This window comes from Mauremys mutica, chromosome 1 (assembly GCF_020497125.1).
Source record: "Mauremys mutica isolate MM-2020 ecotype Southern chromosome 1, ASM2049712v1, whole genome shotgun sequence".
NCBI lineage: Eukaryota > Metazoa > Chordata > Testudines > Geoemydidae > Mauremys > Mauremys mutica.
In genome coordinates, this window is record NC_059072.1 from 173,898,880 (window position 1) to 173,923,230 (window position 24,351).

At 43.9% G+C, this 24,351-nt stretch overlaps 1 long non-coding RNA gene across 2 annotated transcripts; it reads right to left on the reverse strand.

The window, feature by feature from the left end:
* Positions 1-1,154: 1,154 nt before the first annotated feature.
* LOC123367561 lies at positions 1,155-18,950 on the reverse strand. 2 transcript variants are annotated; one of them, XR_006578530.1, is made up of 4 exons: positions 18,592-18,950; positions 5,131-5,195; positions 3,612-3,755; positions 1,155-2,983 (listed from the first exon to the last, which is right to left on the reverse strand). It is a non-coding gene; the product is annotated as an uncharacterized LOC123367561 (long non-coding RNA). The 2 variants fall into 2 exon arrangements; XR_006578533.1 differs by lacking the exon at positions 3,612-3,755 and having other exon boundaries at positions 1,155-2,980.
* Positions 18,951-24,351: the final 5,401 nt, after the last annotated feature.

The window sequence follows — 24,351 nt, forward strand, 5'->3', positions numbered from 1 at the left end:
TCAACACTACCGAGCTGCACATGAGCCATGCCCTGTGTTACGGGGCTGGCTTTAGCAAGTGCGGGGCCCGATTCGAACAGTTTCAACGGGGTCCCAGCAGGGATGACTTAAAAAAAAACAACATGTAAAAAAACACATGGGGCTTGTCCTCACCGGGCGGTGCTCCTAGTCTTCGGCAGCGGGTCCTTCACTCGCTCTGGGTCTTCGGTGGCACTGAAGGACCTGCCGCCAAAATGCTGCCGAAGGCCTGGAGCGAGTGAAGGACTCGCCGCCGAAGTGCCGCCGAAGACCCGGAGCGCCGCCGGGTGAGTAAAAATTTAAAAAGAGCTTCTAGCCAGGGAAGGGATTCTCAGCCACTTCCCCCCCCCCCGCCCCCGGCAGCCCTGCCACTGGGCGTGGTGCCCGATTCAGGGGAATTGGTGGAATTGGCCTAAAGCTGGCCCTGCGCTGTGTAGCACTGTCCATGCTGATGATGTTGCTGCACACTTCACATTTTGATTGATGGGTGCATATCCCATAGACCTCAGCATCCTCACCACCTGGAGTTGCTCTAGGAATTGGTCTGTGGTGTATTGTGGAAGAACCTGGCTGTCCTCAGATCCCTGTGTGGAAGTGCTTTCTGCCCACCACATGTAAATGCCATTTTTTTCCCTGAGGCATTTCTGGCTGTGCATGCTCCTAATTTCTGTCTGTTTCCACCCAGAGGTGAGCTGTAGAGCAGTTCCATCAGCTGGCTCTGCTTGTGGGTGAATTGCTGTCTGCAGTAGAGCAGATATTCATCAAGATGCTGGATGGCATTTTGGGAGCACTTTCTGAGATGAAGAAGGCAGTGGGACTAGGAGAGGGGGTTCATTTGCAACAGACTGGACAGGCTTAGTGAATGCTGCAATTGGTGCTTATTTTCCAAGTGTAGACTGCCATTTCTGGTGCAGGACAATTAGCACAGTGTGGTGGGACCACACTGCTTTTCAGACATGGGATGACCAGCAATGGCTCCAGAACTCTTATGTGAGGAACCAAGCCTTTTTGGAGCACTGTGTGGAGCTTGCACTGACCTGCAGCACCAGAACACTTGATTGAGGGAGGACATTCCAATTGAGAAGCAGATTGCTCTGGAAGCTGGCTGCCCCCGACTGCTATACGTCCATGGCTAACCTGTTTGGTGCTGGAAATCTACTGTTGGGGCCATGGTGGTGATGCTTTGCCAGGCAATTGTGACTGTAACTTAACCATATGTGGTTGACATTAGAAATGTGCCTGACATAATAGCTGGCTTTCAGAGAATGGAGTCCCTCAACTGTGCCAAGGTCATTGATGGCACACTTGTGCCCTTGATTTGCCCACCACATGGAACAAGCAAATATGTAAACTGGAAAGGGTTCTACTCTAACATTCTGCCATCCTAGATGGACCAGAGAGGTAGGTCTATGAACAACAACATGTGTATTACTGGCAAAGTTCACAAGGGGAAGGTTTTAAGGAGATTTGGACAGTACTTGTTGCGGGAAGCAGGGGCCTTAATTCCTCCTAAAATATTATCAATTTGGGTGTTGATGACTACTGTTATCTTGGAGGATCCTGCCTCCCAGCTCCTACCACTGCTCATGTAATTATATCCTGACAACACAGAACCTGGCAGGAGAAGGCTCAATTCTATGCTTATAGTTGCAGGCCAGTGGTGGCATATGTGTTTGGCAGGCTGAAGACAAGATGGTGCTGGCTACAGAACCATTCAGATACCAAGGACATCAATGCCATTTATATGATTTTTTGGGGGGCTTCTGTGCCCTCCACAACTTTTGTGATGCCAAAGGTGAACGTGTTCATAGGGAGTAGATTCAAGACAATGTTGGTTGCAGGTCCAGTACATACAACCAGAAAATGCACCTGTTCCTAGTGCGGCTGCTTCCCCTTTAATAGAGTGATAGGAGTGAAATGTGGTGATGTAATGGGCCCTAGGATTGTTAAAATTGGATTAATAAAGGTTGCTTGTATTACCATTTTTCCATGCTTCTTATTAATCGATACATTTTTAACGGGCACATGAGTGCTTGGGTGTGGTGCAGGCATTAAAGTATCACTTATCACACATGTAGGTGGTTGGAGATTCAAGCGTCTTGGATGGGGTTGTGTTTCACTTCGTTTGAGTGGGAATTTGAACCCTTATTATAAACTGTAGTCCACCACTCAGACTCTGTGTGCATCAAAACAAATTGTATAACAGTGAAGGGTGTAGTAAAGCATAAGTGAAAATAACCAACAGTGTAAAATAACTACCAACAACAGGGAAAGATAAATGAAGGGTGCAGTAAAACATAAGTACAACATAACTTCCAACAGGGCAAAAAAGCCCCAAAACAAAACATACCCTTAACTATCTAAAATGGATTTTTAAAAATAAACAAATCTAGTTTTCAAATTAACTTCCAACAGCTGTGATCAGTGCTAATGCTAGCAGCTGTTCCTAGTGCTGTTACTATTCTCCCTTGCAAACCACAGCCTGATAGCCTTCTGTGTGGCTACACAGAGACTGAGGTTTGGATAGGAGTGGATGCCGAAGGAGAAGCCAGGGTTCTCCAATGCTTGTGGGGCTGCAGGCTGTGGAGGGGACTCAATGTGAGGTTGCACAGGCATATATACAGATGTTGCAGCTGGCACAAGCATTGGTGCTGGAGCGCTCATAGGAGGTGGGTAGGGTCCAGCTGAACCACCCTGCTGCCCTACATTCATCAGCTGCTTGCATGATCATTTGATCCTGTGCTGGTTTTTTGCTCTTAGTCCAGGAACTTCTTGAGCAGTCTTTACTCATTCAGTGTGTCCCTTTCCTCCTTGGCTCTCTTGAAGTCAAGGTGCCCTTGACGCCTTCTTGCCACAAGCCTGAAAAGATCCTCCATTTCTCTTTTTTCTGACCTGCTGCTAACCCATTCCAGCACCTGGATCCCTAGTGCGAGGCTTGGCCCAGCAGGTGTGGAAAGGGCTGCTGCTGGTATGAAAGAGACAGTATGTTAATTGTATTGCCATGGGGAATAAGAGTATCCCTCCCCCACTTTGATTTCTGCATGTACATAAGGCCACAGTTTGCACCATTTTGGAATGTTTATAATCAGGGGTCGGCAACCTTTCAGAAGTGGTGTGCCGAGTCTTCATTTATTCACTCTAATTTAAGATTTTGTGAGCCGGTAATACATTTTAATGTTTTTAGAAGATCTCTCTCTATAAGTCTAAACTATTGTTGCATGTAAAGTAAACACGTTTTTTAAAATGTTTTAAAAGCTTCATTTAAAATTAAATTAAAATGCAGATCTTATCAGTTTAGTGCAGTGGTTCTTAACCAGGGGTGCACACACACCCCTGGGGCGCATGCACCCCCCTGGGGCAGGGCCAGTGCAAGGATATTTTGCCACCTAGGTGAAACTTCCACCTTGCACATCGGTTCATCAAGGGGCAAATCCCCAGTGAGCCTTTATAGACCTCAGGGGCCAGCCTGCCCAGGGGCTGCTTCCCAGACCAGGTTCCCCCCTCCCCTCCCCTCCCCTCTCCTGAACGGTGCACAGCCACCCTGCAAGCCCTCCCAACCCCACTCAGGTGGCTCCAGCCCTGAGTCCACTCACTGGCTTTGCCGGGCTTGGGCCGCTGCAGCAGCTCGGCAGGGAGGAGCCACCTTCCGGAGGCACCGGAGAGCCAGAGTGTCCTGCTTGCGGCAGCAACGAGCCCCAACCATGGAGGAGCCGGCATGGTGCAAGGGGGCAGCAGCCCTGCAAAGGCAGCGGAGGCACCACTAGCGGGGAGCAGCTGCGTCCCCCCGCTCCTCCTGCCCAGGCTGCGGCCTGGCGCCCCCCCCGGGGGCACCTGTAGGCTGCCGTGGATGTATGTGGGCGCCAACACCCGTGTGCCCCCTTGGCTCCCCCCTCACCTAGGGTTACCATATTTCAACAATCAAAAAAGCAGGAGAGCCCTGCCCTAGCCCCCATCCAGTCCCTCCCACTTCCCACCCTGATTGCCCTGGTCAGAACCCCCAACCCCCACTGCTCCTTGTCCCCTGACTGCCCCCTCCTGGAACCCCACCCCCTACCTAAGCCTCCCTGCTCTTTGTCCCCTGCCTGCCTGCCCCCTCCTGAGACCCTCCTACCCTAACTGCCCCCCCAGCACCCTACCCCCTACCTGTCCCCTGACTGCCCCAACCCTTATGAACACCCACAGACAGACCCCCGGGGACTCTTACGCCCCATCCAACCACTCCCCAGCCCCTGACAGGACCCCCAGAACTCCAGCCCCATCCAACCCTCCCCCTGCTCCCTGACTGCCCCCCGGGACTCCCCTTACCAGGCCCATGCTGGTGAGACGCTGACTCCACATGGAGGCAAAACTCCACGTAGAGTGCTGAGGCAGCAGGACGGGGGAAGCTGCCAGAGGGGCAGCGGCGGTGGCTCACACTTCCGGGAGCCGCAGAACCCAAGAGCGGTGAGGGGGCAACTGGGGGGCACGCCTGCCCAGGCTGCGGCCTGGTGCCCACCCCGGGGGGAGCCTCTTGCAGTGAATGCATGCGGGCGATGGGCCTCATGCACCCGCCGGCTCCCCCCTTGCCGCATTCAGGCTCTGCAGCTCCTGGGATGTGAGCTGCCGCTGCTGGCTCAGGGCCCCGTGCCCCGGCAGCTCACACTCCTGGGAGCCACAGAATGAGCATGGTGAGGGGGGAGCCAGGGGGCGCACCTGCTGCCAGTCTGGGATCCCGGCTGGCAGCCGTGTTCCAGGCAAAATCGGCTCGCATGCCAAAGGTGGCACACGTGCTGTAGGTTGCTGACCCCTGGTTTATATATTCCTTTTTGAATTCTCATGGAGAGACACTATCTTCTAGCAATGTAGACACATGATAGTAAATAAATAAAAATCAGTGTTATTTTTTTTAAAGCAGGACCTGACTGAGGCAGAGTGGGCTAAAAACAATAGCTAGAGGCCATTTACCATTACTGGCTCTGACTTATGTCAAGCAGGAGAAGCCCTCTTAGCCATTAATATTTTAGAAATACTAGAATGAGTGAGGGAGGGAAAAGTAATTTTCCAGGCAAGTGGTGGAATCCCATCAACAGATGCAAAACTGATATTCAGGGAATTAGTGACTGCACAGCATACCAGTGAGGGGAGTGATTTAGACAGCTATCACAAGGGGTCCCAGGAAATTCTCTCTACCTAGAAATCTGAAGGAAAAAAAATCAAAAGTCAACTTCCAGGACTGAAAAGAAATTTTGGATTAGGATACAGGCTTCTGCAATTGGCAGAGTGGATTCCCACCTCTCCTTTCCCCATGTGCCCCCAGCAACAGTAAGAGACAGGGAGCACAAGAATGCTTGTTGCATGACTAGTCATCTAAAATTGCTTTTCATGGACTTAAAGAGAAACCAGGATAGAAATGGATGTACAATCACTGCTATATGGGACAATAATTTACTAGCCAAAGTATACAGCTATAGCATTATATAATTGTTACCAATTTATCAAAAGGTAGTACTTGCAAACATATGCATTCCATGCCTGCCAGGCCTGCTGGCTTTTAAAACCGTTAAAAACTATAACTGAAACCAAAGTTTGGAAAAAGACAGGGTGGAGTCACTTTATATAGTGTCTAACTTTTCTTTTTCTCTGCTTGGCACCAAGCTTGGAGGGGGTACGTTTCCTAAAAGAGAATTTCTCCTGTGTATTGCACTCAAGCCAGAATTAAAACACCCCCTAGCATGTATCATCGTCTTAGCATATAACAATACCTTTATTGGTGATGTCCCAGAAATCCCACTCAAAGAGAAATCACATGGTGGTAATAATAAGCATGATGGTGGACTCTTCCAGGGCTGCAAATTGGTGTCCTGGTTCTGCTCTCCCTGCAGGCTGGTCCCCAGGTTCATTTCTCAACAGGTATTCAGAAAATGGGCTCAGCACATCTGCAACCCCATCCTGATTGGTGGGCTGATTTGGAGTTTCAAGCTCCATTATGTGCTTCTGGGACTGCAAGATTGCTGTGGTCCCATCTTCTGCTGTGTCTTCCTCTCCTTCCTCTGGCCTCACAAGGAGGTCCTCACAATGAGACCCTCTGGTTGCAGGAGGATGTCATGTGAGGTGGTGGGCTCCATGCTGGGGTTATTGCCAAGCATCCTGTCAAGCTACTTGCAGCAGGGCCATGTGCTGAGTGCATTACCAATTGGCCTTGTGGTACAGGATCTTCAGATGTTTTTTGTGCTCTCTGCACTGCCCCACTGTCCGCTGGATGCTTTGATTTATCAGCCTCCATGAGATCCAGATGTGCCATTAAGGGCTATGAGTGTGGATGGGAAGTTGGGGCAAAAACTGCAGCTTGCATGTGGAAAGCTGGAATTGTAAACATACATCCCTGCACAGTAGTTTAGGGTATGCACGCTCACAGATCTCTCTTGCTAAACACCACACAAGCATTCCCACCCTCCCTTACCAGTCATTCTGACCTGATTTACTTCCCTGCTGCCAGGCAACTAAATTGTATTTTGTTTAAACTAACTGCAGTTATTTAGAATTTAGGAAGATTAGCTAGGAACTGGATTAAGCCAGTATTCAAGTTTAGTCCTGTGTACACGTATTGGGGGGGGGGGGAACCACTGTTTTAACAAGGTCTTTGAGAACAGCTGGGAAGATTTAGTGTTTACTTTTAGTATGAACAGGTGGAGATCTTCAAGTTCTCTAGTGCTAGAATTTGCCATTTACGTATTATAAAAAGTGATTTATAAGTGTCATACAGTATTTCTCCTCTGTGGGAAGCACATGCTACCCAGCTGCAAAGAAAATCCAGTAATCAGCAGCTACTTTATTTAACAAAAGACATTAACAAGAATTAGTTTACTAACTTTATCAAAGCAATTTAAATGTGGACACTTTCTAGGTGTTTGTACAGCCCTTAATGAAATGGTGTCCATCAGACAGGAAAGGTTACATGTATGTAAAATAGTTCCAAGAACCATTGTGAAATTGTTTGTTTTAACATGGACAAGTTTCAAGACATAGGAACTCTTACAGAAACATAATTATGGATAGAGGGGCACCTGAATGGCTCAGAGGATTGGCATAACTAGAGAGAGACACCTAGTTTGCTGGTTTTCAAAAATAGCTCCAGTTGATGGCTGTTTGCTGATGTACAAGATGAGTTTGTGGCCATCCAGTGTCTAATGGACATGTGTCGAAATATTAAATCCAACACTATTCCTGAAGGCAGTCTCCACAAGGTAGCAATTGATTGGCTATGAAGTTACCTACTCTCTCGCTGAGATGTAGTGGGGTTGAGTGGTTATTTGTATTGTTGATAGTGCCCAGGAGCCTCAGTCATGGAACAGGACCCTATTGTGCTATTCACTTTGTAAACACACAACAAAAAGGCCATGCCTGCTCCAAAAATCTTAGGGCCAGATTTTTAAAAGGAATTTAAGTGCTTAACCTTTGTTCTCTGAATAAAATAAATTAATTGTGAGGGCTGTGGCATCTTTGAGTTCCAAGGTGTGTGTTTATTGGGGCTGACCAGAAAATGGGAATTTTCTTGCTGGGAAATAAATTTTCCTGTGGGAAAACTTGGAAAAACTACAGAGGTGTGGAAAAAATTACTACTTTCTCTTTGCATTCTCAGATTCTCCACATTTTTACCAGATGGAAAAGTATCAGGACGTTTTACTACCCTGAGAATAGATTACTAACCTTTCATTTTACCTTGTTAAATAATTTTTTCCATGCTCTTCTGTGGAAGAAAAAAATTAGAAGTGGTGGTGGTGGGGGGTATTTTCACACAATTTCAAAATGGAAAAAAAAAACCCACCCAGAACGTCTGCCACCACAACCATTTTGTTTTGAAATTTTGAAAAATGAAAAGTTTTATTGAAATTTGACATGATTTTTTGATGAAACCCCATTTTTGAAAAATGTCCAACCAGCTGTAGTTACTTTAAACATCTCTGTAGTTCTTCAAACAAAATGAGGGCAAGATTACCTTCCCCCTCATCCCCTCTTCCTCCCCAAAAACCCACAACAGAAACAGATGCTGAGAGTTAGGCTTCTAAAACCTAAATTATGGCACCTAAATAAATTATCTGTTTGGTTTTTTTTCCCCCCAAAAAGTGCTAGGCACCCAGAAGTAGACACTATACCAGTAGCTATTGTCAGGTGATCAGCAGTTCTGAAACTCTAGACACTTTTTAGACTGATTCAGGAGTTTAGCATTAGGTACCCACTCTTTAAAATTTGGGTCTAGGTTTTCCTGCAATTTGGTCTTAAAATAAACTTTAATGTACTGTCCAAGTTGCTCTTCTCAGAGGAGTTACAAGAATCTCAAGCTCTCCCCATCTATTTATATGATGCTATTTTAATTGCATGTCAGCAGGCTGGAAATGGGCGGGTGACAGATTGTACCCACAGGAACATTTGGCATATAATTTTTTTGGACTTTCAATTTGATGCGACTCACTCAAGGCAATAAACATGACATTCCTGGAAAAGGACTGTATTACAGTCAACTTGATGTCACAATTATTAATCCCTGATCAATCACAGGACTTTCTGTGACAACCTACTATAGAAAAATACCTAGGGTACTTTTCAAGAGTTGAACTGTCTGGTAAAAAAAATAATAAAGCCATAATTGCAGTTACAGTACTGAAGGGAGAAAATTGTATGGTGCAAAAGATGATACTTATCTGGGAAATATACTGTAGCTGGGGGGGCATAAACTGAAAAGAAAACAAGAAACCCAGGATTGAGCTGTCACTAATGAGCACTTTGAGCCAGAGGGAGTGCGGCTGAGTACTCAGAACAAGGCACAGTGAATCAAGAACTCCTGGAACTTCTCAACCCTGCCATTGACTCAGAGGCCTTAGGCAAGTAATTTTAAAATGATCTGATTCAAAACCTGGCCCTGCTGCAGTTGCTTTGAGTTGGGTACCCCAACATAAAGCAGCCACTTGGCTGGCTAACTGGGGATTCTCCAAACAGAAGGGTATTGCCTGGTGACATAAGTTCCACATAGTCAACTGCATGCTACTGCCTTTTGACCCAACAGAGTATAAGGGGTGTGGCCACAGAAAAATTGTCCCTTGGAGATAATTACAGCTGGGTGCAAGTTAAAACAGCCCTGCCACTCTTACTTGGGCAGAGGACTGAACCTTCCTCAGGATTGGAGAGAGCGGGTATAAGCAGTGATGAGCTGTCAAAATCTTAGGAACCGGTTCCCTACTGGGTCTTCGGCGGCACGGCTCCGTCGGCTGAAGGATCCACCACCGAAGACCCGGTAGGGAACCGCCCAGTGAGTACACCCCCCACCCACGTCCTGCCCCCCCTCAGAAACCACAACCCATAACCCCCTCTGCCCTGCTTCTTGTCCCCTGACCACTCCTTCCCAAGACCCCCAACCCTAACTCCCCCCCAGGACCCCACCCCCTGCCAAACTTGCCCCGCTCCCTGTCCCCTGACTGCCCCGACTCCATCCACCACAATCCCAACAGACCCCAGGAACTCCCACGCGGCGCCTACCCAACCCCCCCTTCCCCATCCCCTGTCTGCCCCCCCAGAACCTCTGCCCGATCCAACCCCTCCTCCCCCGCCCCAGTCCCGGCCCTGGCCTCTTACCCCTGCCGGGGTCGGGGCCAGGGTCGGAGCCACGCCGTGCGGCCGGAGTTGGGGCCGGGGCCGGGCAGTGGCTGGAGCAGGGCCGGGCGGCGCCTGGAGTCCTCATCGCGCCCCACCCTGCCCCAGCTCACCTGCAGGAACAGCGCCGCCCGGCCCAGACCCGGCCAGGAACCGCACCGCCCGGCCGGACCCGGGGGGGAGCCGTGCTGCCCGGCCGAGGTCGCAGCTGGACCCTGGGGGCAGGAGCCCAGCTGCCCGACCCCAGAGTCTCGCCAGGACCTCGCCTAGCGGCGCGCCGCCTGGAGCCCTCCTCCCACTGGCACCCCCGCCCCCAGCTCACCTGGTGGAAGCGCTGCTTGCTTCTCAGCCCTCCCAGCTTCCCGCATGAACAGCTGATTCGCGGGAAGCTGGGGAGGGGGAGGAGACGCCGGAGGAGCTTCAGCAGAGGAGGCGGAGTGAGGTGAGTTGGGGCTGGGGGAAGGGTACACAGCTGCTAGAGCTTTAGTTAAATTTAAAAGCCCTTTTGGAACTAGTTGTCCCTCCAGGAACAACCGGTTCTAAAGGGGGCTTCTAAATTTAACAACCGGTTCGCGTGATCCGGTGCGAACCGGCTGCAGCTCACCACTGGGTATAAGGGTAGCACAGATCCAGATTTGCCCTTCTTGGGTCCTGCACCTCTAAGATGATGATATTAGAGGTTCCGCTTACCTCTAAGATGATATACAATATTGAAACATTAGCATTGCACCTAATTAGCATTCATCCTCATGGACACAAGCAGGTTCAGGTAGTCAGAGAAGGCATTCCTCTCCAGAGCTCAATAGGCAGTGGTATGCATGCCACCCTTCCCCAAAGTAGCTAGGGAACTAGATTCTAGCTAGTGCATCATAAAAATTCTGCTGGTGGAGCCTCCATGACACACATTGAATTAGTGTGTTTCTCTATGCCTGGCAAAGTGGGAAAAGGACTAGCCATTGTTACCTTTCTAGAGGGGTGTGTGCGTGTGTATAAAAATATCTGCCGTCTTGGAGATAGTGTATATGGTCATGTGAATTTTTTTTCCAATGCAATGATTGACTAGCTGCTTCATTTTTAAATGTTGCTTTATTTCTGTGGTAAAGGCTTTTTGCAATATTTACAAATATATAAATAAAATGAAAAAAAGCAAGTGGTCTGGTATTGCTGTTATGTTGCTGCTTTCACTTGTGGAACTGTTGCTGCCAAAGAAATGAGATCTGTAAACTAAGATGTTGACCCTAACTGGAGATGTTAGAAAATGTTTAACGCTTTTTCTTCTCTGTCTTCTGCTTTCTATTTGTATTTCAAGGCTTTACATGGAATTGGAAGAGCTAACGTAGCATGAGTCGCTCTGACCAAAGAGATTCAGGTAGATCATGTAAACATTACAAATTTGTGCGGGGGGTGGGGTCCAACTGTTTTGAAGCTCTTCCATCACTGACACCAATTCCCTCACTCAGCTCTTAGAGGGTGAGCAAGATAGGAGACTTCCACTCTCTGGAATGAAGTCAGTCATTTATCACAGACTTCCTGGAGGTAGTTTCGGAGCATCCCCTTCTATGTAAAGGGGTAAAGTCACTAGACTGCCTTCAAAACTTTGGATGTGTTGATAAGATCTTAAGCTTGTTTGTCAGAGAAATATCAGCACATAGACCTCATAGACTTTAAGGTCAGAAGAGACCATTATGATCATCTAGTCTGACCTCCTGCACAATGCAGGCCACAGAATCTCACCTACCCACTCCTGTAACAAACCCCTAACCTATGTCTGAGTTATTGAAGTCCTCAAATTGTGGTTTGAAGACCTCAAGCTGCAGAGAATCCTCCAGCAAGTGACCCGTGCCCCATGCTGCAGAGGAAGGCGAAAAACCTCCAGGGCCTCTGCCAATCTGCCCTGGAGGAAAATTCCTTCCTGACCCCAAATATAGCCATCAGTTAAACCCTGAGCATGTGGGCAAGACTCACCAGCCAGCACCCAGGAAAGAATTCTCTATAGTAACTCAGATCCCACCCCATCTAACATCCCATCATAGACCACTGGGCATACTTACCTGCTGATAATCAAAGATCAATTGCCAAATTAATTGCCAAAATTAGGCTATCCCATCATACCTTCCCCTCCATAAACTTATCAAGCTTAGTCTTGAAGCCAGATTTGTCTTTTGCCCCCACTACTTCCCTTGGAAGGCTGTTCCAGAACTTCACTCCTCTAATGCTTAGAAACCTTCATCTAATTTCAAGTCTAAACTTCCTAGTGTCCATTTGTTCTTGTGTCCACATTGGTACTAAGCTTAAATTTATATCCCTCTGATATATTTATAGAGAGCAATCATATCTCCCCTCAGCCTTCTTTTGGTTAGGCTAAACATGCCAAGCTCTTTCAGTCTCCTTTCATAAGACAGGTTTTCCATTCCTCGGATCATCCTAGTAGCCTCTCTCTGTACCTGTTCCAGTTTGAATTCATGCTTCTTAAACACTGGAGACCAGAACTGCACACAGTATTCCAGATGAGGTCTCACCAGAGCCTTGTATAATGGTACTAACACCTCCTTATCTTTGATGGAAATATCTCACCTGATGCATCCTAAAACCGCATTAGCTTTTTTAACAGCCATATCACGTTGGCAGCTCATAGTCATCCTGTGATCAACCAATACTCTGAGGTCCTTCTCCTCCTCTGTTACTTCCAACTCATGTATCCCCAATTTATAACTAAACTTCTTGTTGTTAACCCCTAAATGCATGACCTTGCACTTTTCACTATTAAATTTCATCCTATTACTCCAGTTTACAAGGTCATCCAGATCTTCTTGTATGATATCCCGGTCCTTCTCTGTGTTAGCAATACCTCTCAGCTTTGTGTCATCTGCAAACTTTATTAGCACATTCCCACTTTTTGTGCCAAGGTCAGTAATAAAAAGATTAAATAAAAGATTTGGTCCCTGAAGGGTATGCTTGTGTTCATTTTGGATAAAATGTGGTTTGCAGGGTGCTTATGCATAGGGCAGCATGCTGTGGCTCACCACCCTGGGAACATTCTGAAGATGGCCGGGGGAGAGGGTTGAGCTCAGCATGTGGAATGAGAACTATGAGCATGTGATAAACAAACCCATATATGGAAAGGTTAACTCTGATTGGTTAGCGGTTCATGTTATGTAACTTGTTATGTAAGTGCCATGTGCTATAAAATAGCAAGGGGAGGGGCTCCTTGCTGGAGGGACTCTGCCTGATTTTTTGTACCAGGGGCTTTCCTTATGCATATTGAATAAGGCCTTGTTGAATTGAATTGCATCACATCGAATCGAAGTCCCTTGATTCTACCCAGCCTCAGACTCACTGGGAATCACAAAATCCCAACAGTCCCCAAACCAATCCCTGAGTAACTCCACTAGTAACCTCTTTCCAGCCTGAGATTTCACCTTTCAGCATGACCTGTTGTAGTCTCCCCTTTAACCAGTTCCTTATCCACCTTTCAATTTTCATATTGATCCCCATCTTTTCCAATTTAACTAATAATTCCCCATGCGGAACCGTATCAAATGCCTTACTGAAATCGAGGTAAATTAGATCCACTGCGTTTCCTTTGTCTAAAAATATCTGTTACCTTCTCAAAGAAGGAGATCAGGTTGGTTTGGCCTGATCTTCCTTTTGTAAAACCATTTTGTATTTTGTCCCAATTACCATTGACCTCAATGTCCTTAACTACTTTCTGCTTCAAAGTTTTTTTCCCCCAAGACCTTGCATACTACAGATGTCAAACTAACAAGCCTATAGTTACTCGGATCATTTTTTTCCCCTTTCTTAAAAATAGGAACTATGTTAGCAAAATTCTCCAGTCATACGGTACAATCCCTGAGTTTACTGATTCATTAAAAATTCTTGCTAACGGGCTTGCAATTTCATGTGCCAGTTCCTTTAATATTCTTGGATGAAAATTATCTGGGCCCTCTGATTTTGTCCCATTAAGCTGTTGGAGTTTGGCTTCTACCTCGGATGTGGTAATATCTACCTCCATATCCTCATTCCCATTTGTCATCATACCATTATCCCTAAGCTCCTCATTAAAGACTGAGGCAAAGTATTTGTTTAGATATTGGGCCATGCCTAGATTATCCTTAACCTCCATTCCATCCTCAGTGTTTAGCGGTCCCACTACTTCTTTCTTTTTCTTTTTATTTATATGGCTATAGAACCTTTTACTATTGGTTTTAATTCCTTTTGCTCTATACTTTAACTGTTTACTCTCTCCCCTGCCATATGGAAACAACTAGCATTAATAATAATTTCTCTACAAGTGACCCACAGCAGTCAGTTTCTAAGTACAGTAAAATAAATCAAGAGCTGTGTTCTGGTATCCTGAGGAGATGGGAAATGAACCAAATGAATCTTGTTTTGTCTTCATGAAGAGTGATCTCAGGAAAGGTAATTGACCTTTCTCATTCAATTATTAAATATATGGTCCAACCCAAAACTGTTAAGCAGGAGCTAGGTTCACAAACTTCATTATTATATTGAAATGGAATTCTCTCAGCCAGTCAGACTCCAAGGATGCTGTGCTGACCCGTGACTTGACACTTAATTTTAACTTATACAAAATATTAGTTTCTGTTAAGCTCTAAAATAGTCAGGCTTAGCTCAATACAAAAGAAAATAAAAGGCAATCCCTGCCCTGCAGAGCTAGACAAGACTCCTTACGTAGACAAGATGCACTGGGGAAGCCCAGAGGCATGACTAGCTAGGATTACTAGGAGTTTCTTACAAATATCCTGTTATATTATTGTTGACTCACTTGTGAGCACTGCAGAAGAGGTTAGCCTTTAGGAGGAATTTGAATGAAGAAAGGATGATGACTTGACAGGCAGTGCTAATAAGGGCACCCTACACATATGGGCAGCATGGAAAAGGGTATGGAGATGATTGAGAGAGGAAACATACAATTGCACAGTTGGCAGAATAGAAGGTGCAAGGAGGATGCAACAGAAATCCTGGTCAAATAGATCATTGAAGGTGAAGACAAGATTCCTGATGCTGTGCATCCTACAAATCCTTCCATATTTGCTGGCCAAAGCATTCTGATTTGTGCATTGATTTAATGGTAGTGTGGTTATTTCTCATTAACTGGTATGGTAAGCAAATCCCTATACTGTGCTTGAGGACTAGTAGTCGTTAGCATTTAGAAAGATGCTACTTCACCTTCAAAGGAATGGTAAGATATTCTATATATTTACTGAAGTTTGATAATGAGACCTCATGTTTAGTTGTAGGTATAGAGGTGATGAATTTATTTCCCATTGGATCTCTCATACAATTGCAGATAAGAGCTTTTATTTTTTAAAAACTGATGAGCTATATACTACACCTCTACCCCAATATAATGCTGTCCTCGGGAGCCAAAAAAATCTTACCGTGTTATAGGTGAAACCACTTTATATCGAACTTGCTTTGATCCGCCGGAGAGCGCGCCTCCCTACCCCCCACCCCGGAGTGCTGCTTTACTGCGTTTTATCCGAATTCGTGTTATATCGGGTCAGAGGTGTATTCTGTAAAGTTAAATCATACACCAGGCAGGAAGAGAGATGGAGAATGGGCTAGATGACATAAAAGGTCCTTTCCATTTCTAACATCTAAGTAGGGGGAGCAGTTCTGATGACTGGAGTTTGCCACTCCCGTTCATATCAGTGCAAGCAGAACAAGAGAACCTGATGGCAGAATTTCTCCTCAAGAATCTGGGGTTATATTTTGCAGCATCAAGAACCATTAATTGATTTGTAAAGGGAATCAGAAGGGAAGAGATGGCATAGCTGCTGCAACACAAAGTTAACTAGTCTTACTCCTGCCCTTGGCAAGAGTTAGGAATTACATTCAAACTTGACTTTCTAGGGATGAGACAGTATAATGGCAATAGTGTTTAGTCTGACATTCTGTCAAACACAGAGGATGGATATAGTTGTAGGGGAGGGAAGGAAGATGCAAGCCAGAAACCCCCTAATCTACCTATGTGTCCTACTTTTATTATCAATTCCTTTTCAAAGTTGTGGCTCAGAGCTGACAAGTAAGTGCTACTGTGTGGCTTAAAAAACACTAGAAGAAAAGGGGTCCATTGCTGTAAGTCTGCCAGGTTCTTATGTGAAGGAAATCTACTTAAATGATTACTAGCAGTTGGGATGGCCCTTTGTTTATTGCTTTTGGAAATGAAAAATATGGCCTGACCTTCTTTCTAACGGCTTCCAGATATTAAGCTGTCATCCTTCCAGTGTTTATTCAGTACACGTTTTCAGAGAAGCACAGAATGTCACAACTAACTGGTGATCAATTCAGAATAGCACAAATGCATAGATCGAATAAGACATTTAGTGGTAAATATGGAGAGCCTGAATTTGACCTCCTTTTAAAGTGACATGATGTTGGTATAACACCATTTTCTTCCATGGGGTTACATTCTCACTGGGGTGAGATCAGAATCCCACCCAGAGATTTTCTGTTCAGAAGGTGCTGCTAAAACAATCTGCTGCAACTTTTTCAACACTGGGGAATTGCTACTTTGTATTTCTTCTTCCCCTTTAGGTACGGTTCAGTCACTGGAGGTAAATCTACTTGATGACTGTACTAAAGGGATAGCTCAGTGGTTTGAGCATTGGCCTGCTAAACCCAGGGTTGTGAGTTCAATCCTTGAGGGGGGCCACTTAGAGGGATCTGGGGCAAAAATTGGTCCTGCTAGTGAAGGCAGGGGGCTGGACTCAATGACCTTTCAAGGTCCCTTCCAGTTCTAGGAGATTGATGTACTAAAGAGACGAAGCAATAGAGTGGCAGTAGATTTACTATAAGGTAATGTTTTGGCCAGTCTTGACAATAACATTGAGTAGCAAACCTGGGGAATAAGGGGAATTGTGTGTAACACTGCAGATGGATCTGGAACCCAGTGGTTCTGAACAACTAGATACCTGACTGGACATTGTGGTTTGCGTTTTCAGAGGTGACTTGTATGGGCTCATATGTAAGCACAGATAGTATTGTTGCTGTTTGTTTTTTGCATTGTGGTAGTGCCTCATAGTGGCAAGGAGCCTTAGTCGTGGACAAGGACTCTGCTGTGCTAGGTGCTGTACAAACACAGAACAAAAGACAATCCCTGCCCCTAAGAGCTTACAATCACAAATGGCTTGTGCACGTTCATTGATAATTGGGTTTTTTTCACACAATAAAGACAGTAGTGTGTGTGCAGTTCTGAATGTTGCATTCGCTCAGGCATACTCTAGGGAAAATAGGAGTTGGAAAGGTGCAACTTAGGATAGAATCTGGTCATGTGTGTATACAAGACCAAGTGCAAGTCTTTGGTAAGACTCATGATTCCCGCAGTATTCCCATACTGAATAATACAGACACTGGAAATTTTGTAGCACCTGCAGAACTTGTATATGAAAGTTAATGTACAAGGAATATCTGCAGTAGAGTATTACTCTTCACCCTCTGCATAGTCTCTTATGTGAAGGGTGAGAGGCCAAGTAGAATCAAGAGAATATCCTTCTGTGCGTTGGTAAAACTGGTGCATGGAAAGATGAGTAATTAAACCTGCCCTACAGGTGTCAAGACTATGACTCGGCCTTCCCTTCTGTGGAATCAGGGCTCATAGCTGTGGGTCCTTCACTAAGAATGCTGGGCCCATGGCCCCTATAACCTGGGCTGTGTCTTAGCTGAGCACAGCTGTCATGTCTGGGTTAGAGAGAATGGTGGTCCCTGAGAGAGCCTGGCTCCGGCCTATACAGGGCTTTGCAGATTAGAAGTTGAAAACTGGGCCTTTTAATTGGATTCTGAACTGGACAGAGGAGAGTAAAGCGATCCAAGAGAGGCATGTAGTTAGAGTATTGCAACTAGTGGTAAAGTATGTGCATCTCAGTCTGTTGATCTTTTAGTGTCTTCATGATTTTCAGCATTGCTCTCTAAACCAATCCGAAGCAAACGTGCCCTTAAAAGATGGTTGTTGCACAAAGCTCACTGCTCTGTTATTCAAGAATCAGTTACATATAAAAATAGTAGCCTTATTGCTCATAATAGGAAACCTAAGGGAAACTATTGATTTTTATCAAGAACTACTAGATGTGGTTGACATCTGGCAAGAACAGTAAAGAACATATTCCAGCAGCCCCACACCTTTAACACATATGGTTTTCTTTTATACTTCACAACCAAAACACTTCAAGTTTCAGGTGAACTGAACCAGTGCGGAGGTAATCACACTACTTGTGAGCATGCATAAGTATCGGTTACCAACCCAAAGGGTAGGTGAGTACTGATCAAGTGTCATCTGAGTAATAAAATAGCAAGCTGTATATTTAAACATTGCTTATTACTGTACAGTGATGTACAGTTTAGAGCAGGCATTAATATTCAGTTGGATCCGCATGGGTAGGCCCCATCAGTACTTCAGTGGGTCTTTGCTATATGGGGTTTTACCCATATAGATCAAAGTCTCAGTTTATCAGATTATATATTCCTTTGTACATGTTTAGTACATTTCTTTTTGGACAGAAATTGCATAGAGAAATTCAGATTGGTGTATGGTTTTGTGGGTAATTAGTTTCTCATTAGAGTTCTGCAGAAAGTAGGTTACAGAATCCTATAATCATGGAAAAAAACTCATTTGGTTTTGGACTTTGTTACAAACTCAGAATTCAGACTGAGACCTCTTAAATTTCATAAACCTGGATTGGCTTCTAATTTGGCATTGATATCGTGTGAAATTGACATTTTTCACAGGGTTCTGGTGAAACTAGCTAGTTTCAGTGTTTCTCTATATTATGTTGGGGTTTGTTCAAACTCATTACTCAGAGAGTAACTTGGGGTAGTGGGGAAAGATGAAATGACATGGGTTGAAACTTATTTGTTCATATGAACCTCTGTAAAACAAAACCACACAGCTACACAAGACCAATTTTGATAGCTACATATACTGACCTTGGGCTCAATCCTGTAAACTCTTCATGGGCTGGACTACAATGTGAGTTTCACACAATCATCCATGTGCTTACACCGTGGCAAGTGCTGGAGAAGGGCTGCTGACATATTGCTAGTGCAGTCTTCAAAAGTCTTCAAAAATGTTCCCTCCCTGCGTGAATCCTTTGTTGTAATGAATTATTCCAGAAAGCCTTTTACTTACTGGTATAAATTGGCTCTAATCTTCCCTCACTCACACACACATGCACAATGGTTTTCTTCCTGCTGTTTCTTGTGACAAATCGCTTATTTGTGTGTCAGCTTGTAAATTGATAACTGCAGTGTCTGGCTGAAAACAATATCCAGGGGATATTAATTTCCACTAAATACTCTAACTAAATCCTGCAGAGGGTGATTTGCCCCCTCCCCAGTATCCCAGGATTAGAAGACATCTCTCTGATTTATAGCATGATCAGCATAGTGGTAGTCCTAGTGCTTTCCTAGTTCAGTCATCATGTGCTTTTACATTTTGATTTGATTTTACTCTATCAATTTCACGGCCCCTGTGAACATTAAACTGTATTTTCTGGAAGCAGCAATCTTCAATCTGGCCTTAGATGATACTATTGGGTTGAACTGAGGTGTCTAATTGCTTATTTCAGCATGCGATTAAGTGATTGGATATTGTGGTACCTAGTACAAAAGACCTCCTGGTGCTGATAGCGCAGATGCCTTGCATCTTCAGTTCCTATTAAAAACCTGATTCTTCCACTACAAGCAGCACTGCTGCAATCCTGCTTTTTTAATTAAATAAACAGAGGTGCCCCACAGCCAATACTAATTAAAATGTATACTTCTAAAAAACACAGAGGACTCAGATTTTCATGTGTTAACACTTCTATGATTAATAATGGTATCTAATTAAAAATTACCAAAGTTCTTCAGCAACTTAACAGGAAAAAATCAAAATGCAGAGTTTTTCTGGAATGGCAATTACACATTTTAAAGAGGTAACTTAAAACCCATGGATCCTCTGATGGGCACACAGTTTCTTATGTCTGCTGCTGCTGCAGTTACAGAATCAGAGCTCAGAAGGATAACACCACAGTATTTTTATGGGACAGTCTTATACAATTTAGTCGTGATTAAGCCTATAGGGTTTAAGTCAATGGGACTTTTGCCATTGACTTCAGTGAATCCAGGATTTCACCCATTGAGTTAAATAGGCCACAGAATTCACACTCGAACAGTGGCTATAGTTCTAATTAAACTAGTCAATATACGCCCACAGATAACGCTGCAAAACCACATGCTCTGACAAGACACAGACCCAACACTTTTTAGCTGATAGCCACGTATGTAGCATGAGCAAATTCCACATGCTGCAGATGTGGTGCTAATCGCTTTTTGGGTTGGAAAATGCTATCTCTAACGTCTAGCTCAAATTTCATTTCTATCTTTTAAAGCATCATTTTAAAATCAAAATATCCATATAGTGCAGTTACTTCACATTAAAACTTACAAACCACATCATCTTTATGAAGCTGATTTTAAAGTCATCCGAAAGTCTACTGTGCAAGATTTTCCAGCTCTATCAAATCCATTTTAATTAAAGCCCAGTTTCAGTTGATAGCCTCAAGCCATAAACTCTATAACTCAATTCTTCTCTGGACCATGCTGACCAGATTCCTGCTGAGTTTTGAGCTTAATATAAATCTACACAGAGATTTTTTGAATCAGCTTTCAGGATGTTTTTTAATGTCTTGCTTTATTAGAGCAGCGTGAAAACAGAAGATGTAATCACATGTTTTCTCTATGCCTGAAACAAATATTTTTGCCAACAAACAATTTACTATAATCTATCCGTATGTGCCCCCCATTGCTAGTATCTGAGATGCTTTCATGGAGAAAAGTACATGATCCTCTGTCACTTGGCTAAGTTATCAAATATGATTACTCATTATTTGTATTGTGATAACAGCTAGCCATTGTATTAGGTGCTGTACAAACATAATAAAAAGAAGTCCCTTCTCCAAGGAGCTTACTATTTATGCTCTTAAATTATAAATGCATAATACAATAAATGCATGTACACCAGAAATTAACATTTTGAGGAAAGTGCAAAGAAAAGAGGAAGGTTTGAGCTGATCTCCTTGAACTTGGTATCATGAAACATTATCTAGGTAAACGGCTTACTTTGAAGAAGGGTTTAAAAACCTGGACACACTTAGCATCTCTAAATTTTGCTCAACTTTAAATTATTGTAACTGACTTTTTAGCTTCTCATAAATATTAGTTCCAGTCCTGCTGTCTTTGCATACCCCAAATTCCCAATATGGTCTATAGGAGGTTGGAGTGTGGAAGGACTGCAGGAACTTTCCTACTGTGTGTCATCTCTGTGTGTCAAAGGAATAACACAGGATGGGGTGTGTGGTTGTAGGGTGACAATATATTTTGGGCAATGGATTTGGCCCACACTAGTCATGAGCCACACCATATCTCATTATAACCACATGGTACAAAACTAATTTACCTGCTAACTAACCTCTTCCATTAGCATCCCACAAGAGGACAAAAGGGAATCCAATTCAAAATAAACACTATTCATGTACTTAAAGAATAAATAGAGTGACATGGAGTTGCAGTGAAAAGTATTAAAGGCAAATCCACATAAAATGTCAACTGAACGCTGTTTTGGTCTATGGCTGTATGTAGATGACTGGTTTAAAATTACAGATGAATTCACATTAATAAAAATGAGTTTCTCAAATTGCACGGGGGATTCTAGACACTTTATGGCACAGTTAGGAATTCAAAGAGAGCAATTTAGATTTTTTTTTCTTATACAATTTGTATGGGAATTAACTTCTTTCTAAATGGCTCTGATCTGAAAACAAACAAACTAAGGCTATAAAAGAAGAGAACTCCACTTCAAGCATCCAATAACCACCTTTGTAGGCTCAATACAAAGTTACTGGACATCCATAATACTAAAGACACAAACAGAAGAGACCTGCAATACCTTAGTCCTACACTATAGAGTGTGCAGAAGGCAATGAACCAGGAGAGCAATTACCGAATGATTCATTCACTCCTTTCTTAAGGGATATGTCCTTATCCTCTGAACTATTTAGGAGATCTGAACTGCAAACTTGAGAACTTAATCTTCCTAAGACACAGATTTATGCCGGTCAGAGGTTTTGTTTTTGGTTGCAAAAGTATCAGAGCTGTACTTGCCAACTGGACCATGAGGGCAGCTATTCAGTGCGGCTTCTATCTGACTGATCAGCAGCGCCACCCTGAAATGTCTGAGAATAGGTTGGGATGGGAAAAGCTGAGGGAGTGGGGAGAGAGATAGATGGATGGGCTCTTCAGCAATACATGACTAAGAACTTGTCTATACAACACTTAGTTCATGGCAAGTTGGGGTGTGAAACTGCACAACAACTAATCTGCCATGCACTAACTATCCATCTGGACCCTGCTGCCATGCACTAATAGTTCCTTGAATGTGCTTTGATCTAGTCCCATTTCAATGTGAGGTGGATCAAAAAGCACCTAAATGTTCATGTATACATGCCCTTATTCTGCTAATTTAGCCTTTATCTTTCCATTATATGAATTCTGATTTTTACCAACTTGTTCCTCATCATTGGAAGCTGGAGGCCAAATTTACAAGGATATTTGGGCACTAAAGATTCAAGTCCATATCAAAATCTATAGTATACTTACAGATTCTCAAACACCTGAAAAACTAACAGCTTCTGAGTTCCCAGGATGGGAAGTAGTAAAATAACTCTGTGCTTGGATGTATAATTATTGGAGTTGAGCAAATGATTGGAAGCAAATATCATACTAAACAAATATAGATTTTTTTGTTCAAATTTTCCAGTTTTTTGTGTTGATTCCTTATTTGAAATTATGAGCTGAATACCATAACTAAGAGAGAATTGTAGGATTATTTAGGTGCGAAAGTTCATCTTTTTTTTGTAAAAATTATAGATTGAGATTTTTCTGATCAGCTCTACAAAGTACTTTCAGTGACTAATGCTACTTACTCTGTCACCTATTTATGGAGCATCAGTCATTGAATCTTTGTCTGCAGATTTTTCATGAACAATTTGGGAGTACTCAAATCCAAGATGTGCTTGTTAGTATACATAGATCATATGTTTGTTTCTGTCCCCTGACTCAATGAGCAAACTTCTTAGAAACAGATTTCTGGTGCAAATGTAAGCCACATACACAAATATTTTCATTTAATTTAAAATTATGCAAATATTTGCATATCAATTAAAATTTGCTCTCTACTAATATTGCCAAATATTTGCTTACAATTTATGTTAACATTCCTGCCAGTTAATATTTTTTTTGTATGTGTGGAAAATGAACACAAGTGACACAGCTGAAACAAATTATGCCAACTAATGTTCATGGAATATTTTTACAGTACTTGACTAATTTGTATAATTACTTTTATTTGAAAATAGCAGAGATGCTGGGCCAAGTTCATCCCTTGTGACATTCCAGTGATGGATTTTTTTTATTAATATTTTTCCTGATTTTAATTTCTCAAACAGACACCTAAGTAAAGCTTTTGCATTTGAGTCAAAATCCCTGCTGTGACTGGAGAGTTGCAGTGTGAATGGTAGGGAGACCATATTTTAACAATCAAAAAACAGGACACTCCACGGGGAGGGAGGGTAGCCCCACCCTGCCACCATCTACTCCCTCTGAATGCCCCCCACAGAACCCCCAACCCATCCAACCCCGCCCCAGCTCCCTGTCCCCTGATTGCCCCCTCCCGGGACCCCTGCCCCTATCTAAGCCTCCCTTCTCCTTGTCCCCAACTGCCCCCTCCTGAGACCCGCCCCAGCTTCCCCCTTAGAACCCCACCCCCTACCTGGAGATATCTGTGGTTAGCAGTATGCTAACAGTTGTTAGGAGGGGATTTTCAAAAGCTCTGAGAGTATGTCTACACTCTATAACATCATAGCTATGTTAGCATAATGACATAGTGTAGTGACAGTCTAGACCAGTAGAAAGGGTTTGGTTTTTTCTCAATCATTGTAGGAACAGCACCTCCCTGAACAATGCTAGCTAAGTCAACAGAGCGATGCGTCTATTTTGGAAGTGATGCAACTATGTTGCACCAAATTCTAAGTGCAGGCCATGCTTCAATATGCTTGATCTACCTCTGCTTTTGCTGTAATGCTTATGTGAGTCTTACCACAGGCAATGGGAGCAGAGTTCGGGTAAGAGAGCACTTTTGGAAAGCCCTCTTTCACAGTTTCACTGGCCTTTCAAAGCAGCCACAGCAGTGAGTCAGGATGCCCAGTCCCCCACAGAAGTGGTGGCATAGCAGAAACTACTCTGTGTGATTCCTAAAAATTAGTGTTTGTTATACCAGACACAATAACTTACTTATAGTCTAGTTCATCAATTTGCCTGGTGCTGTTGGTCCTGGATGTCTTCTCCAAAGTACAATTATGTCATTTTCAGTCAGGCGAACCTCTATGTGTACAGACTGGTGGTTTCACCCAAGATCCTTTAACAGCATCTCTTCCCTTGCGGCTATCCCTCTAAGCATTGACAGAGGTAACAGAGTCTGCATTATAGATGGCCCCAAACTACTCCCCTGCCAGCATGCTTTCATAGAAAGGAGCTTAATAGGAAGGCCCCCACTTTCAGTTGACCAAACCAGCTCCACACCATGTCCTGAATGTATCCTCCTGTTAAGGACAAATCTACCTGTGCCTGTGTCCAAATTTTCTTCCTCTA